This window comes from Haliaeetus albicilla, chromosome 12, assembly GCF_947461875.1.
Source record: "Haliaeetus albicilla chromosome 12, bHalAlb1.1, whole genome shotgun sequence".
Classification (NCBI taxonomy): domain Eukaryota; kingdom Metazoa; phylum Chordata; class Aves; order Accipitriformes; family Accipitridae; genus Haliaeetus; species Haliaeetus albicilla.
The window spans coordinates 15,067,900-15,083,478 of NC_091494.1; the positions used below are offsets into that span (position 1 = coordinate 15,067,900).

A 15,579-nucleotide genomic window follows, 5' to 3' on the forward strand; every position below is an offset into this window, starting at 1 on the left:
GCTTCCTGTAAGTAATGCTTGTAGAAGAATTTTCCACTGTGAAGCAGAAAAGGCCTTGCCTCTGTGTAAGCACTGCTCAGCAGTAACTAAAACATCCCTGTGTTATCAACACTGTTTCCAGCACAAATCCAAAACATAGCCCCATACAAGCTACTGTGAAGAAAATAACTCCATCCCAGCTAAAACCAGCACAAGCAGCTCAAGAGCCAGCAAACAGCCCTGGATCTCTGTGCAAAACCTGCAGAGCGGAGCAAGTCAGGGAGAGCCCACACCGAAGCAGTGGAGATGGGAAAGCTGGAATGGCAGCCCCTGCCCAGCACCAACTGGATAGATTTTGCGTGATGGGAGGCAGTAGGAAAAGTGTAACGAAAAGGTATTAAAAGAATCACATTTTTTTCTTAAAGCCCAAAGGCGCCAGACTATATAATTGCAGAGTACCTCCTATAGCAGCAGGCTTTGAGAGCTGAATCCCCAAAATACGCAGTCTCTGGTGGCCAGTGCTGTTACGCCAGGCAAACTCTTGCTCCTGCTGCCCTCTCAAGTCCTGTTTACTCTGTGGGGCCATTTGCACCCATTAGTTTCTGCAGGGTTATGTTCACATTAAAGAAACCCTGCCCCCCAAATCCTCCCAGCTTTCAAGTCTTACAATACTAACAAGCGAAGACTTCCAGCACAAGAGCAAAGGCTATGGTGTTAACAGCACTCTTTAAGAAGAAGAGAACCACCGTAGTGGGTCAGACTGGATCAGACCAACAGCTAATCTAGCCTAAACCTGTTTCTGACACTGGCCAATACGGGACATCAAGGAAAGAGCAGGAGAAGAGGATGAAATCGGGAAGAATTCAGTGGCAGGTTTCATCATTCCCTTGGAGATGTTGGAGAAGACCAGGACTGGACCACAGACAAAGGTACACGACAGAAGAATGCTATCTGTGGAGCTAGTAAAATCCTCTATTTTCACTTCACCTGTACCCAACGCTCTTTTTGTCAGAGAGAGCAAGGCACCTGCAGCTCACTTTCCTTGTCTCTTTGAGGCATAACTTGCCTCAAAGCACCAGTGTGTTTGGGAGGCACCCAACCTACTGAGAATGCATTTGCACATTTTGCAAAAGTGCAAAATGCCTGACATACCAAATGTATCAGATTTAATACCTATAGCCTGTCTCTGCCAGAAAGGTACAAGAGGTCCAAAGCAGCCAGAAAACACTGAAACCCAGGTAAGCACTTGCACATCCTGGATTTCCAGACATCCAAGAATCCCAACAAATGTGCAAAATGTCCAGCTTCCCCTCGGATAAAACTTGTAGGTGGAAGAAAGGACACGTCTAGACAGAAGTGTCCTGCTTAGAGCAGGGATGGAATCTTGTTATTAGACCTAACTGAAAAATGCCCAGCAGACATTGAACAATATGACTTCATAGCTCTCTTCCCATTTGTGGGAATGTTTTGACAAAATGATTAAATGACCCAAGACTTCACGCCAATCTGAGGTACTGGGAAGAGTGACGAGCGGGTGCTATTGTGAGAAAGCTTAGCAGCACTGTGAAATCCAACAGTACTCCCAAACTGCACATGGTGTTCATCCAAGGACACCACACCTTGTCTTAAGACTCTTCAGAATGCTTTCTTCTGTCCCCGAGAATGCTCTTTGTCTGCCATGGCAGCTGGTTTTCTTCCATGAGCTGATCTCATGCAAGCTATAGCCTCACTGGGGGTTGTGGTGTGGTCAAACATGATGAAGAACAGCCACAGCAATCTCTCATCGTGATCTTACTGGCATTTGGGTGAAGATCTCCATACCAGTTCAGCTAGTGGCTGATGGCTATACTAAACAGTAACACAGCTTCTAGAGTCACTGATGTGAGAAGGAGCTGGTAGGTACTTTTACAACATTTTGAGGAGACGAATGCTGACTATTAAAGTCAAACTTTTCTGAAGAAACATAATGTAAGTAAAGATAAGCGGTCATATAATAAAAGACAAGAAAGCAGCAGTCTTAAAAACTACTTGTATTCAACTGTAGCCACTGTTAGCATCAGAGCTCTTTTGCAGCTTTGTTGTCTCAAACCCAGAGAGGTAAACAGTATGTTGTGCTATAGCTGTTTGTTCTTTAGGACCAGCATGGGATATTATATTTTCATTTAAAGATATAATCTTCAGTGCTTATGAGGTGTTACTTACTTACAAGGAGAAAGCATCCATAGTAAAGAAAGCCTTATGTTACAAATAATAAATAAAGGAAATAAAGCTGAAGTGTTAGCAAAGACTTGCATTACTACAAGGACTTAAATCTTGAAGTCATTTCTGAAAGACTCTTAGAAGCATGCATACAGACAAATGCATCTGATAATTCAGGAATCCTATTCTTGGACTGTTTCATTAGATTTGGCTCCAAACCCCTCTGCACTGCCTTTTCCAAGTATAATTTTTTCTATGTAAAGTATCTTCTGAGCAGTATCCTTCTAGATTTCTTTAAAAATAAGCTTGAAATAACCATTCAAAGCCTCTGAAAGATGTATGCTTTTGGAGATAATCCAGCTTTTTCGTCATCACAGGAGCAGTTATAGTCAAAAGAAAATAAAAACAGAGCCTATCAATGTCTGATTTAGGTAAGAATTAATCAACCTCACATTCACTGCACAGATGAGTTTTATCATTTCTTTTATTTGGACCATTGTTGCCTAGCTTATTCAGTCATATTGCCTTCTGGAAGAAGACTGATCTGGAATATTTTTACAAAAATGCAGTGTTTACACAGCACTTCTTGATACGGTCTTTGAACCCACAGAATCCAGCTGGATCTCTGCTGTCTGCAACATTTGCCATGTGTAGTTTTAGAGACTAACATCAATAAAAGTAACCTGCAGTTCTCAGCATCTCGCATGGCCCTAGCTGAGTTGAAGGGCTTTGTCAGCTGGCATAGCTTCAAAGCACTGTTAGAACAACTTCATACCAAAACAAGCTAATTACCACAGTCTGGATCCAAGATGGGCTCTCATATATTATTATATTGTCAAGGAAAAAACTGTGGCATCCCTAAAGATCTGAAGAAATTCCCAAACTAATCGCTGTTGTATACACCCAGTTACATAGCAGAACATTAAAACACCATGATAATACAAAGCTGGCAAAAAAAAAAAAGAGTTTAAAAAAAGAAAACCACTAAATATCTAACATTATGAAAATTCATTATAAGGGATCAAAAGCAGCTTTAAATTTGACGCCACTTCACTGTCCTCCCACACGCCCACCAAGCACGAGCAGCCCCTTCACTGCCAGCCATTGTCCCAGACCCCACCCACCAACATTTTTATATGCCCATCTTGAAATAGCCTCCTGTTGCATCAGATGCAAAAGCTACACTACCAACCACGCAGAAATCACAGCCCTCCCTATTGCAGTCTACATCCCTCCAGAAGAAATGGCAGCAAGAGCTGGAGAGCCTCGTCTGCCTGCACCACTTGCCATTGACTGCCACATCTCTTGTCTTCACACCCCCTTACTCTTCACCAGGTAAGGCTCACGAAGCACACTGCAAGAGACACACTTCCCCAAAATACATAGGCTCCACAGTAAAGGTAGTTACAAACATATCTCATGTAGCACACTTTCAGATGAGGGAAGCGATAGGAAGGCATAACTCAGATTATTTGTGAAAAATTACGAACTTCCAGATCAGAGCTTTCTATTTGTTCTTAAGCTTCAACCCAGAACTGCCTCTCTCTCTGGATCACATTTCTATTTGTTTTTCTTGGTAGTAACTGATACCTACTTATAGGCTGACTTTAGTATTCAGTAAGAACAACACATTTATGTTTTTCACCAGAAAAAACTCCCACCGTTCACAAAGTCTCAGTTTAACCAATCTGATTGATAGCTGTGAAGCATTTCAATGGTTTTAAGACTGCTTCATACTGCTAGCCACGTCTTGAAGCCAAAGCCAATGTTGCTTCCACAGAGGACAGGAGTGTAAGACTGGAGAACCCTCTGCGATCATTTACCTTGATTTCCCCAGGCCACAGGACTTGCTTCACAGTTTCAGTTTGAAGGTTCAAACTTGCATGTCTGTTTATCTCTAACACTTAAATTGTAACTAGGTTTTACAGCAGGTGCCCCCACTCTGAGGATGCGTGGAATCGGAAGGTCCAGGCTGGCTTGGTAAGCTATCTAAAGGCTCTCCGTGGATAGCTTTACATTTAAAACAACACAAATATCACTGGATCTCTCTCACCTGCTCTCTGAGCAAAAAGGAGTGTCTGATCCTGACATTTGGGTAGTTTTATAATGGGCAAAGAGACCTTAAGGTTGAGATTCCACCCTCATGGTCAAATATCTTACACGAAAGGGCGCTGCTGGGGGGACAGCTAATAGGATCCCTGGCCAAGTTCATAAGGCATTTTGTATTCTTTGCATGCAGAGATCAAGGGTCTCATGCTCTGCAACTCCCTTTGTCCCACGGCCAAGGCTTTGCTGAGGGAACATAATGCCAGGTATAGCTATCAAATGTAGTATTTGGCCCAAGATAGTTCCCTTTAGGGAGAGTTATTTGCCACAGCACATGGCAAACAGCACTGGGGGAAGACAAAATCTCTCCCATTTATTCTGACTTCAGCCCTGATCATCCACAATCAAGAATCAAACTGGAGTTGGCAGTTTGGTTGATGACACACAGCTCCAGTCAAAGCACATTGGTTCTCTGCAGGGCTATTAAAAAAAATCCTATACAAACAGAAGTAAAAAAAACCCACCACCATGTCTAACCAGCAAACAAATCAGACAGGAATTGGGTTTCCTCACCAGGGCACAGACATCTATCATCAGAAAATACCAACTTCTTAATCAGCTATTTGACCATGCAAGTTTTTTATTTCAGTGGAGAGAAAAGATTCAGGACATTTTCAAGTCTCCCGGTGCGTTTCTGTAAGAAGCAGGACATCCTGCCTGCTTTGTATTTCTGTTTCCCTTTGTTTGCTTCAGGTTATGAAGACTAGCATTGCCAGTAGATTATTTGCAACGCTGACTAAAGATGATCACTGTAGGACACCGAGAGAAAAAGGATCCTCTACAGCTGTCAACAGCCATAACATAACCACTCTGGAGTTATTACATCTTTCAGCATAAGTAGAGCGCAGCAGGAACGCTGCTTGTTCTAACAGACCATGTCCACGGGTAATTATTTATAAAATATGTGGTAGTTCAAGCAGGGGACTGAAGACTCCACAAATTCATCGACTGTTGTTGAAAATCATGTTACCAACTCTTAAGTCTTCTGCATTTGAGCAGAGACAAACATTACTACAAAGGACTTATTCTAATGAAATTATTTATGCAACTGTCTTATTTTATGGCCATTAACTTTCATAAAATTAATACATACACAATTTTAATCCGTGGAATCCAGGCTCATAAATCCAATGGGATCCACTCATTGAGAGCAAAGAGGAAGTTTAAAATTTACATTAATAAGCAGATGATGAAGCAGCAGTGCTCTAGGCCCCAACCACTCTATGTGGGAAGAAATATGGAAATCCACTGTTCTTGCCCTTGGATTGCCTCTAAATGTCTCTGTCTTCCTCTGTTCAGTAACTTTTCTATCCAGGTTTACTCCCAAGTGAAATAGATCTAAGTACACCTCCTATTAAAATGAGGCAGGAGTGAAACTGGTAAAAATTTCTCTCTCTCCTTTTTTTAAAAAAATATTTTCAGGTCACCCATCAAAGCAATAAAGTAACTCTGTGAGAATTTAATTTTACTTTAAAACTTAAAATCAGTGAGTGGACTTATTTACTAGAAACACGCAAAGTCCTATTTCCCTGCATGCTAAAGGAACGCAGTAGCAGCAGTTGGGTTCTTTGCACCAATTTTCTTCCTGGGATTTACCAATTAACCCCAGAGCTTCTCTCTTTTTTTGGGAAAGTTAATTCAAATTGAGGAATACTACAATTTTAAAGTGAAATAGCTATTTTGGATGAATGCTAGAGACTGCCGTTCTAGAGCAAAAATCCCTTTGGAAATATATTAAGCTAACCCACAATAAAAAAACACTCAACCTAGAATATGTTTATAAAACAAGTTTATCAGAAATAGTTTTAGTGGGACGGCCATTCCAGAATAACTCTTTGAACTCCTGCTACAGCTGTGATTACTTTTCTGCCCCCTCTCTCTTTTCTCTGTTGCTCTGTCTCCTTCAAGCATACACAATGCATGCATAAACAAATCCTTTCCGCCAATATGCCCTGATTTTCACGTGGTGATGTGTGTTAGGTAGGGGGATCAACTGCTGCTTTGTACAGGACTTAACTGTTTCTGACAACCTTCTTAATGGGCAATGCCATCCAGCCCAGCAGGGCTTCTCTGGAGCCCCAGCAGCAGCAGTGTCCCAGCTTTAACAGAAGGAAACAGAGATATCGGAAACTCAATTTAGATAAAGTGACACAACAAATTGACGTCAAACAGGATTAGCACCTTCGTATCTTGGTTCCTTGGTAAATACTTTAAATCAGCAAGTTATTTGCCTTGATTCCTGTCCCTCTGAAGATATGAATTCATTTTTGCTTTCAAATCAACTTTCATGAGAGATATTGAAGCACTTGGGGATAATTCATGATGAAATTAATTTAACACAGTGTAAACCCTGAATAGAAGCATACGTACGTACCAGAATACAGAATGAGGACCCTAACATTAATCTGCTAGTATCTGAAAGCACCAGCAACACCAAACCCTAGCTCAGCGCATCTTAAGATCGGACACATCCAGCTGGACAGACAGCACACGGTTGACTAAGAACTTCCATACAACCAGCCTTAGAAGAGTTGAGCGCTGAAGCCATGGAGCCAGGTCATCTCACAGAGGCCGGAGAGAAAAATGCTGCCCAGACTTGATGACCCAGAACTGTCCGGGGGGAGGCCAGTAGTGCTACAGACACACAGATTTCTTCTTGCTTTTTCAACTTCATTCACAAGTTTAAGGATGCTTGTTGCTCATATTTACTATAAGAATATTGTCCAAGCACTCCCTACCCAAGTGGTGAAACATTATTCTGTGCATCTCAATTCATCCTTATTAGGAAGAAGCTGGAACAAGTTTCTTATGTAAGGAACTTCCATTACTACTGTCTTTCACAGAAAACGGGGCAAATTTATTTTTGCTTTTAAAAACAAACAAACAAAAACCCAAACAAACAGAAAAAAACCCCACAACCCCAGCCTAAAAACAAAGCAATACCAAAATGAAAAATTTGCTTTGAGTCACCTAGAGCACACCAGGTAATCCCCAGAATTTCCTTGATTAGAGAGTATAATCGTGGATTTGCATACAGACACACAAAAGGGACCCAAGCTAGGAAGAAACACTCCCTCTTGAATGAATACCAACTCTTGATGCATGTCATATGAACTGTGAGATACAAATGGATCTCAAAAGACTGTGGGCCCATCTGCAAGCTATTTACCCTGCGGAGGCAGTGACTTGCAGCAGCATTTGTTCTTTTGCTGGGGAGAAGAACAACTCACAGTACAACCATGTAATAACCCTGTGTTATAATCCTTCAAAACAAACCCCCAAAACCCCACCGAACTAGGACTTGCAATGAAAATGCCTTCATCTCACCTGTGCATGCCAGAGCAGGCTGGGGTGCAGGCAGGACACTGCTGAGTTACAACATGGTGCCCTGGTGGGGTAAGGCTTGCTGCTGGGAGGAACTCTGAATGCTCCAGCTGCTTTCACATCGCAAATACATCACCAGAGCCCAAGGAAAGTGCTGGACAATGGGATATTAATTTACATCCTGACATGCTGCAGCCAAGCAAGGGACTAGGAGGGCAGTGAAAGCAACCAGAAAGAAGAGTTGCTCAAGGATGACTTGGAGATGTTAAGACTTGAAAGTCCGGAGGGAGCCTCGCCACCAAGCGGCTGTCTGCACAGGGAATGCACCCGAGGAGAAACTGAGAAAGCCTGGGAGTTAACAAGCTACAGGGGTAAGGCAAAGAACTGAAACAAACCGCCTCCAACAGAACTTGGTCAGCCCAGCTAAAGCTCAGAGGAAGCTAAGTTTTAGCTTTAGGCTAAGATTTACACTGCTTTTTCTCCCACGTTTCTGAGTCTACAGAAAGCTTACCCCATTGCACTGTGTTATTTCTTCATAAAGTGTTTAATACAGTTTAGCTTGTCTGAAAGCAGGGAAGAAGACCAGTCTGGTTAATTCAAACAACAGCGAAGGCTCATGCAAGACCACATCACATCAGCATTTCTCTGTTCAACGCTCTCATAAAACACGGGAAAGTCATGTTGACTTTAACAGCCACATGCATTTCTCTTGGTTGTAGCTGTATCAGGTTGCTACATGCCACAGGAGAGTGAGGTAGGAGGCAATGTGATGCTTGGTGTCACATTGTACTGCAGTTCAAAGGAAGTCAGCTTCTGTACAGGAGAAAGCAATTAGCTGGGAACAATGGGTATGTCCCGTAATGGCAGTCTGGGGTGGGAGCGCTGGGCTGGATCCAGCCGTGGCTGGGAGGGCTGACTGAGTAGGCTAATGGTTGGCTAACTAGGACAGGAAAAATAAACTGTGTTATTTTATAGTTTTACCTCTCACGGTGTCTAAATAATAGGTCTAACTCATTTAAGTTTTCTGCTTAAACACAGTTAAAATTAGAAAAAAAACCCAATTGAAACAGCTACCAGAAGAAAACACAGTGAATGAGTCAGAGTTGCTAGACGATATTCGCAGGCACCAATATAACTGGATGCAAAGGCAACTGCAAGAGCAGTAATCTCAAAATAGCAAAGTTTTACAGGACATGATGCTCTAGGGCTCGCTTACACTTCTGACACCTCTCACTAAAGCACAGCTGCTGGGGTTACAGTAGACACTTACCTGCAACATCACCAGGTCTTACCACAGACTAAGTGTATATTGTGTTGAACATCATGTTGTCCTGATGAACTGGAGTGCTATCTTACCTGAACTAACCAGCACAGAGCTGGTCAAAGTATGCCTGACATACTTAACTGCCAGACTTTAAATCTGCTGACCTACCAGAATACTAGTCTTTTTATTTCTTTTGCCTGTCCAGACACGTTGCAAGTGACTTGCTGCATTTCATACCACTCCAGATGGGGCTGTAACAGCAAAAGAAGGAACTTAGTAATACCTGGGACCAAAGACTACTCTGTAATCTCAGTGCAATGCTCCTGATTTGATATATTATCTAAAAAGATCACTCACAATAGAGAAATCAGAGATCAAGCGATTTCCCTTTTCTTTCCATTTCTAAAGAGCTTCATGTGACTTCATCCCACAATGACAGTCTGTACTTAATAACTGCCGCCTTGAAGTATGTCATTATCTACAAGATGGATTCAGTGCCACAGTGAGGGAGGCATTGCTAACCCTATTTTACAGAAAGGGAAAACAAAGCACAGAGTCACGAGGTCTTTTCCCCAAGGCCATCTACTGAAACCAGTGAGGATTCTCCTGGCAAGAGTGGAGCTCCAAGCACATGCTGAGTCCCAAAGACAATAAAGGAAATGACACGCTGCCAACCCTCCACGCAAACTGGATAACTCCCGTAAAAAAATTTTGTCGGAAAACCTCACCACCACAGATTACCCCTGAAGATGCCCCCACTGCAGATATTTGCAGTAGGCAGAACCACCGCTCTTGGATGGAGGTCGGTGCCGCCATGGGGCTCCTGAGCGGGCTCTGTTACACCAGCAGGGCTTGCAGCACAAGGCTCACTTTGAAGCGCGGATCAAATACAAGCCGTGATTGTTCCTGCAGCACTGAGTGGGAAACCTCACTCCAGAGACTGGAAACAAGACATTAAAGCACAAATTTCAAAACCTGTTGCCACAGGAGAGGCCTCCAATGTGTAGCCCTTCAAGCTGGGATATTATTAGGGGGCTGTGAAACACTTGTCAAGGATTAGTCTTTGTTAGAGAAGCTCGCAAGCAACATCTATAGGAAAACAGTTGCTGTAAACTTTACAAGTCCAGCTGTACACAGAAGCTATATGTATAAACATATAAACAGTGTGTCCAAAACCAGTTCATTTTGACTGGAGGATGTTGGGCACCTCCAGTGGCAGATCTGAGGAAACCTCTGTAAAAGCAAATGGTTCTGCTGTGAAGGCAGGAGCTGGAAGGCAGCATTTGTCCATGAGCCATATCCAAGCCCCTCCCAGTCCAAGCCAGGCAGAAGTATACCACTTCTCAGTAGGTGAGTGTCCAGAGAGGACTGGTGCTGTATTGGTTTAAAGCCACTCCTTCAGCTACACTGGTGCAAAGCTGTTTGCAGGTCAACCCTCAGAAAAGGTACTTCTAAAGTGCAGTTTCACCTGAAGAGCCAGGAAAAGGGGATTTACAGCACCATGCTCCTATCACTTGGAAGATGGTACTCCTAATCCCTGAAGCTCTGCTGCCTTATTCCTATTATCAGAGCTGCCAAGGAGCCCTCGGAGTACAGCCTGCAACCTCCACACCAGCTCCCCCAACTGCACCCAGGGCTTTTCGAGCTCCTTCAGACCCCTACAACTTCTGTTCCTAGCAGGCACAGCCTTGACAGGAGCACACCTCCTGGCAGCGTCCATGAGGAGCGGACTGCCCAGCTCCTGATGGCCAGCTGTTCCTCATCTAAATCTCCACAGGGCTCATATTGCTTCTGAGAGGGGTTGATCTTCATCAGCAGTTTGCAGGGAGGATTGTCAGCCGACAGCTAGTTTTCCGAGGGCAGTTCTCCCAACCCTGGCGCAGAGGTCACGTTGGGAATGGAAAGACATGCGCATGGAACTGAAGCCTGTTCACATCAGCTGAGGTTTGGACTGTGGAAATGCGCTCAGGTGGCAAAACATAATCAGCTTCAAGTGTCTGCGTGACACTGTGCAGTCAGAAGCTGGCACAGGAGCATTGCTCCTGCCTGATGCTTGTCAGTGAGGCACCTCAGGTGCACCACTGAGGGGTGAGGAGATCTCTGCAGGCGTGCTTTGCTCCCCCGGGCAGTTCCCTGGAGAGAAGTGAATTCATCCAAACTGTATCTGCAAAGGCTCCGCTCCCAGGATTTCTTCTCGTCTCAAACATCTGAATAACTAACTGTGTCAAACACTTACATGCAAGACGATCAGCAACACAAGCACTTCTTTCTGATGTCAAGGTCATCTGAAGCCACACAAGTTACGTCGGTTAGCTAGAAAGCTTGCTGGTCATGTTTGCATGGGGAAAAAAAAGAAGCAAGAATGAGGATGCATTCTGGGAAGGATTACTGAACTGGCAGAGCAGAAAGTGCAATTTAGTGCTAAAAATAATGGTAACACAAGGAGATTCTTGGAGAGATTCTCCAGTTATGCCGATGGGCACTGGAGAGGAATCAAAGAGACAGATTCCTACAGGAGCAAATCATGCCGACTGCTGAACACTTTATGTAAATTGATCCTATGGGCACAAACACAGCTACTAAATGCTAAGTGTTTGCAAAAATGCAAGCTAGAGCTCTCTAAGGCCCACAGGCTGACAACAACCTGTCCAGGACTTAATCAGTGTGCCACATAACTACTAGCACACTGGGTTCACAAACCGCACTTGTGCTGGTGGTCTCAGTGGAGAAGTGACAGGCTAAGGACACCTGCACTGTCTGATGTGCTTCAGGAGAATGTTTCCATGCAGCGTCTCCTCAGACACGGGGATATTTACAGCTGCTACCCACATCTCTGTGGGCTTCCCCTGAGGGTGGAGGAGCGAGGACAGGAACTTCAGTGGAAACACAAGTGGGACTTTCTGTGATTAGTAACACTCTTAGTCCAAAAGCAAGCATAAACCTGGACAGAAATCTCCTCTTGGACCACCAGCTATCACCAGCAGCTCTCTGCGCTGTTCTCTTTTCCAGCTCCCAGTTAATGGGCTGAATTCACACCCTAACTGGGTAATTTTTTTGTCCTTCACAAAATGCATCTCTGAGTCTGGTGGCGCCTTGCTCTAAGGGAGAAGGTCCTTCCTTTTGTCAGCCTCTGTACAACCATTTCCAGGGTTCAAATAGGCCAGTGTTTTTCCTAAGGTCTAAATGGAAATGAAAACACAGACAAACTGCCATTTGACCAGTTACGTGAAACAAAACCTCCTTCAGTGAGGTATGATTTGTGGATTAAAGTTTTTTCCCTTGAGCTCAATGCAACCTAAAAATCTCTTCCGGCAGCTTATCACAATTTAGCTAACCCCAATCCTTAAAAGACTTCTCTATCTCAGCACACCAAGGAAGGTCTTTGTCAGGGACTTTCCAAAAGCCCTCGGCAAACCTGCTGCACACAGGGTACAGCACAGGCTTCTGAATTTCACAAAACATCTGAGATGCCAGAGTGAGAACTGGGGGGGTTGGATGTCAGGAACAGGGCAAGCCTGGGCATTACTTCACTTTGAAACCTTTTGCCAGTCATCTGGAAACTCATCATGTTGTTTCAGGAGCATGGAAAGCAGGGGGCTTCAGTTGGAGCACACTGCTCCTCACATCGAGGCCTTATGTGGTCCTGGAGAGGTGGCAGCAGCTCCCTTGGGTAGACTGGAACTGGTCAGTGAAACAAAAATGACAGAAAAAAAATTCATAAAATCCCTCCTGATTTCCAGCTTCTTCTACACAGACTACGCTTCTTTCACCCTCCAAGACATGCATGAACACGAGACTAAAACGTGTGCAGTCCAAGGGATTAATCAAAGGATACCATGAATTTGTTGGGAGAAAGCAGACTACATGCCTGCAGTAATGAAGGACATAAAGAGATTGCTATTAAACACTGTCACAGGCTTCTTCGGTAATTTTTGTCTATTCGTAATAGCTCTCTGTTGTAGCCCTCTTAAAAACCAGAAAAGACTATCATGATGTAATTACCACAAACAAGACCACACTTATGAAAATACCTGAAAGCCTGGACAGGCAAACAGAATATTTCCACTATATTCATCTAAAGAGCAAGATAAACTCCACAACCAGCAGAAAATGCAGTCATGTCAATTTATTTGTAATGGAGCTACATCTTGCTAAACAACCCCAAATTAGCTGCTGCCTGGAGCTTGAGCTCTATGAATATATATCTATGCCTCCTTGAAAAAGTAGAACATCACATACAAGTACTTACTGGCACACACAGAGTTAACTGTGCACTGCCCTCTTAAACAGAACTGGTTTTGAGATGTATTTGTTTAAACAAGTTAACAGAAATGTCAGAGGCCATTTCACTGACTGCACATGACGACAGCCGCCTTCCTCCTCTATCAGCAGAGAACAATTACACACCGGGAAACAAGGGCTTACTAATGTTGAGTCCGAGCAGGAAAATCTGTCCAGAAAATACATGCAAATGAAAGAAAGAAAAGACAGACTTTGCATTGTCTTCCTCCTCTTCCTCCTCTCTTCCCTCAAATAACACGAGCAAAGCAGAGGCTGCCTCTTCTACTCTGGCTTGAAGGGCCCCATGGAAGAATTTGGCACATCGACAGCCTCATCTGTTCCCACAACTCCCGCATGGGTATTGGTAGTAAATTGGATGTCTAGATAAATCCTAGCTAAGGTTAACGACTTCTGGTTATCTCAGGGCAGAAAACTGTTTTCCAGGAGTATCAGGAAACAGCATGTCCTTCCAAAGATGGGCTTGTGCGTAAAGCGCAAGAGCTCTTGGAGCTACTCCAAGATGCGAAGCTCTGGACTTTCTATTACCGCACGGACAAACCACACTGGTGTTTCCCTCCAGCCGCAAGCCTGACTGCAGGGGACGCGGGAGGCTACCTTCCTTCACCTTTGTAAAGGACTCAGGGCCAAAGGGCTTGTTAAGTTGAGCATGATAAGGGCCTGCAGAGAATTCAATTTTATTTGGCTGTAAGAGCCATCTCTTCACTGTTTAACTGTAAATGCTCACTAATAGCTGTGCCCATACAGGAACTTATCAGCACCAAAACCGACTGACAAGATCAACTGTGAAACACCAAGTTGTCTCCTGTGTACACCCCCCCTCGCCGCCTCTCCCCTTTTTCACACCAGAGGTGACTTTTGCAAAACTTCCCCAATGCCCGGAGGATCACCCATATTTCCTCCCCGCTGTTGCATTCCCACACCGACACACTCCATCGGTTTTCCCTGCCTACAGGCAGCAGAGTAGCCACGGTGCCGGCACTGGCAGGGCCACGCCATGCTGTACCTGGACTTCAGCCAGCAGCAGAGGGGAGAGAGCTCTCGCCTGTGCCCCCCACGTTAGACCTGGCCCAGCAGGCACCGGCAGTGCTGCGTACAGGCGCTGTCTGAAGCTGAATTTAAGGTCAGTCCCAATAAAGGGCATGGCAGCAGCCAAATTACAGCACCCAAAAAGATGTTGATGCTTTTCTCTTGAATGTGGATCATGAAAAAAAGTTGCACCTGAATTCAGGCACAGCTGACAGCTCTCCCTGGCCAAAGCCCTGCAGTCATGCCTGCAGCACTACATGTGACAGAGCCCTGGTCTGACAGCCGGGGCACTAATTCGGTACAAACAGAAACTGTAAAGGAAAACAAGGTTATGCCCTACTTTGCTTTGGAGTTGATTTCCACTTACAAAACTTGCTTGATTTCCACTTGTGACCATGACACGGTGCAAGACTTCAATGCCAGTGCCTCTGCTTTGCCATCCTTTCCCAGAGGGATCTGTTGCCTGTTGGAGAGGCTCTGCAGCACCTCTCCATGTTTCAAATGGACAAGCCATTCTGAAACCACCACCAGCTTCCTAACACTCCCTAGTTTTTAAGAGCGAGACTTACTCAAAACAAACTAACAAAAGAAACACCACTTCTGAAATTTCTGATTACACATTTAACTCTTTATTTTCAAGAGAGGATAAAACCCAGGTGAGATGCAATGAGTTGTTCTGGTATAATACGATTTCTTTCAAAAGACTTAACCATAAATAACTGAATACTCCCACCTTTTCCAGGAACACCAGTCCTGCTCTGCCTTCCTCTCCCTCAAGCAAAGATGTCATGCATAGGTCACTCCTAAAGTCAGGAGACTTCAGCTATTTCTCATCGAGGAAAGTACAGGGTTCTACCAAGTCAGAAAAGCTACAGAATTCAATGGAAGTCTCAGCTTCATTTTGCAAACAGACCTGTTTATGTTGTGGCATTTCTAGATACGCACTATAAAACATAGCCCTGATGTGCACAAACAGCCCTGGAGTAACAGCCTGCGAAGGCAGCGCTGCACGGTCCTCGGCGGTTCGGCGCTCGGTGCGCAGCTGGCTGGGCCTCCCGGAACGGGGGTCCTCTCCTCCCTGCCTGGGTAACACGCAAGAATGGCGTTCGTCCGACTCGCACATTTCACTTTGGGTTCTTCCATTGTGCTAAAATGGTCACGCAATAAGACATTGTCTACCTTACCCACTTAATTCTCCCCCAAGGACCTGCTCTGCTTTTAACACCCTCTCCCCGGTCTCACCTCCCTCACTGGGCTGTTGCGCCAATTAATTAGTTAATGTTTGCAAGGCGCTTTGAAGATGAAGAGTGCTAAGTACTCAGCATTAAGCATGATTATTATAAAAATACTACAGGCTCTGGCAATACACTTCAGGCAGG

At 44.4% G+C, this 15,579-nt stretch overlaps 1 long non-coding RNA gene across 1 annotated transcript in view; it reads right to left on the reverse strand.

Annotated features, from left to right (window-relative positions):
• Nucleotides 1–15,579, reverse strand: part of LOC138688037 (uncharacterized) — a 55,322-nt gene that overhangs the window by 24,905 nt on the left and 14,838 nt on the right. The window lies entirely within an intron of this gene.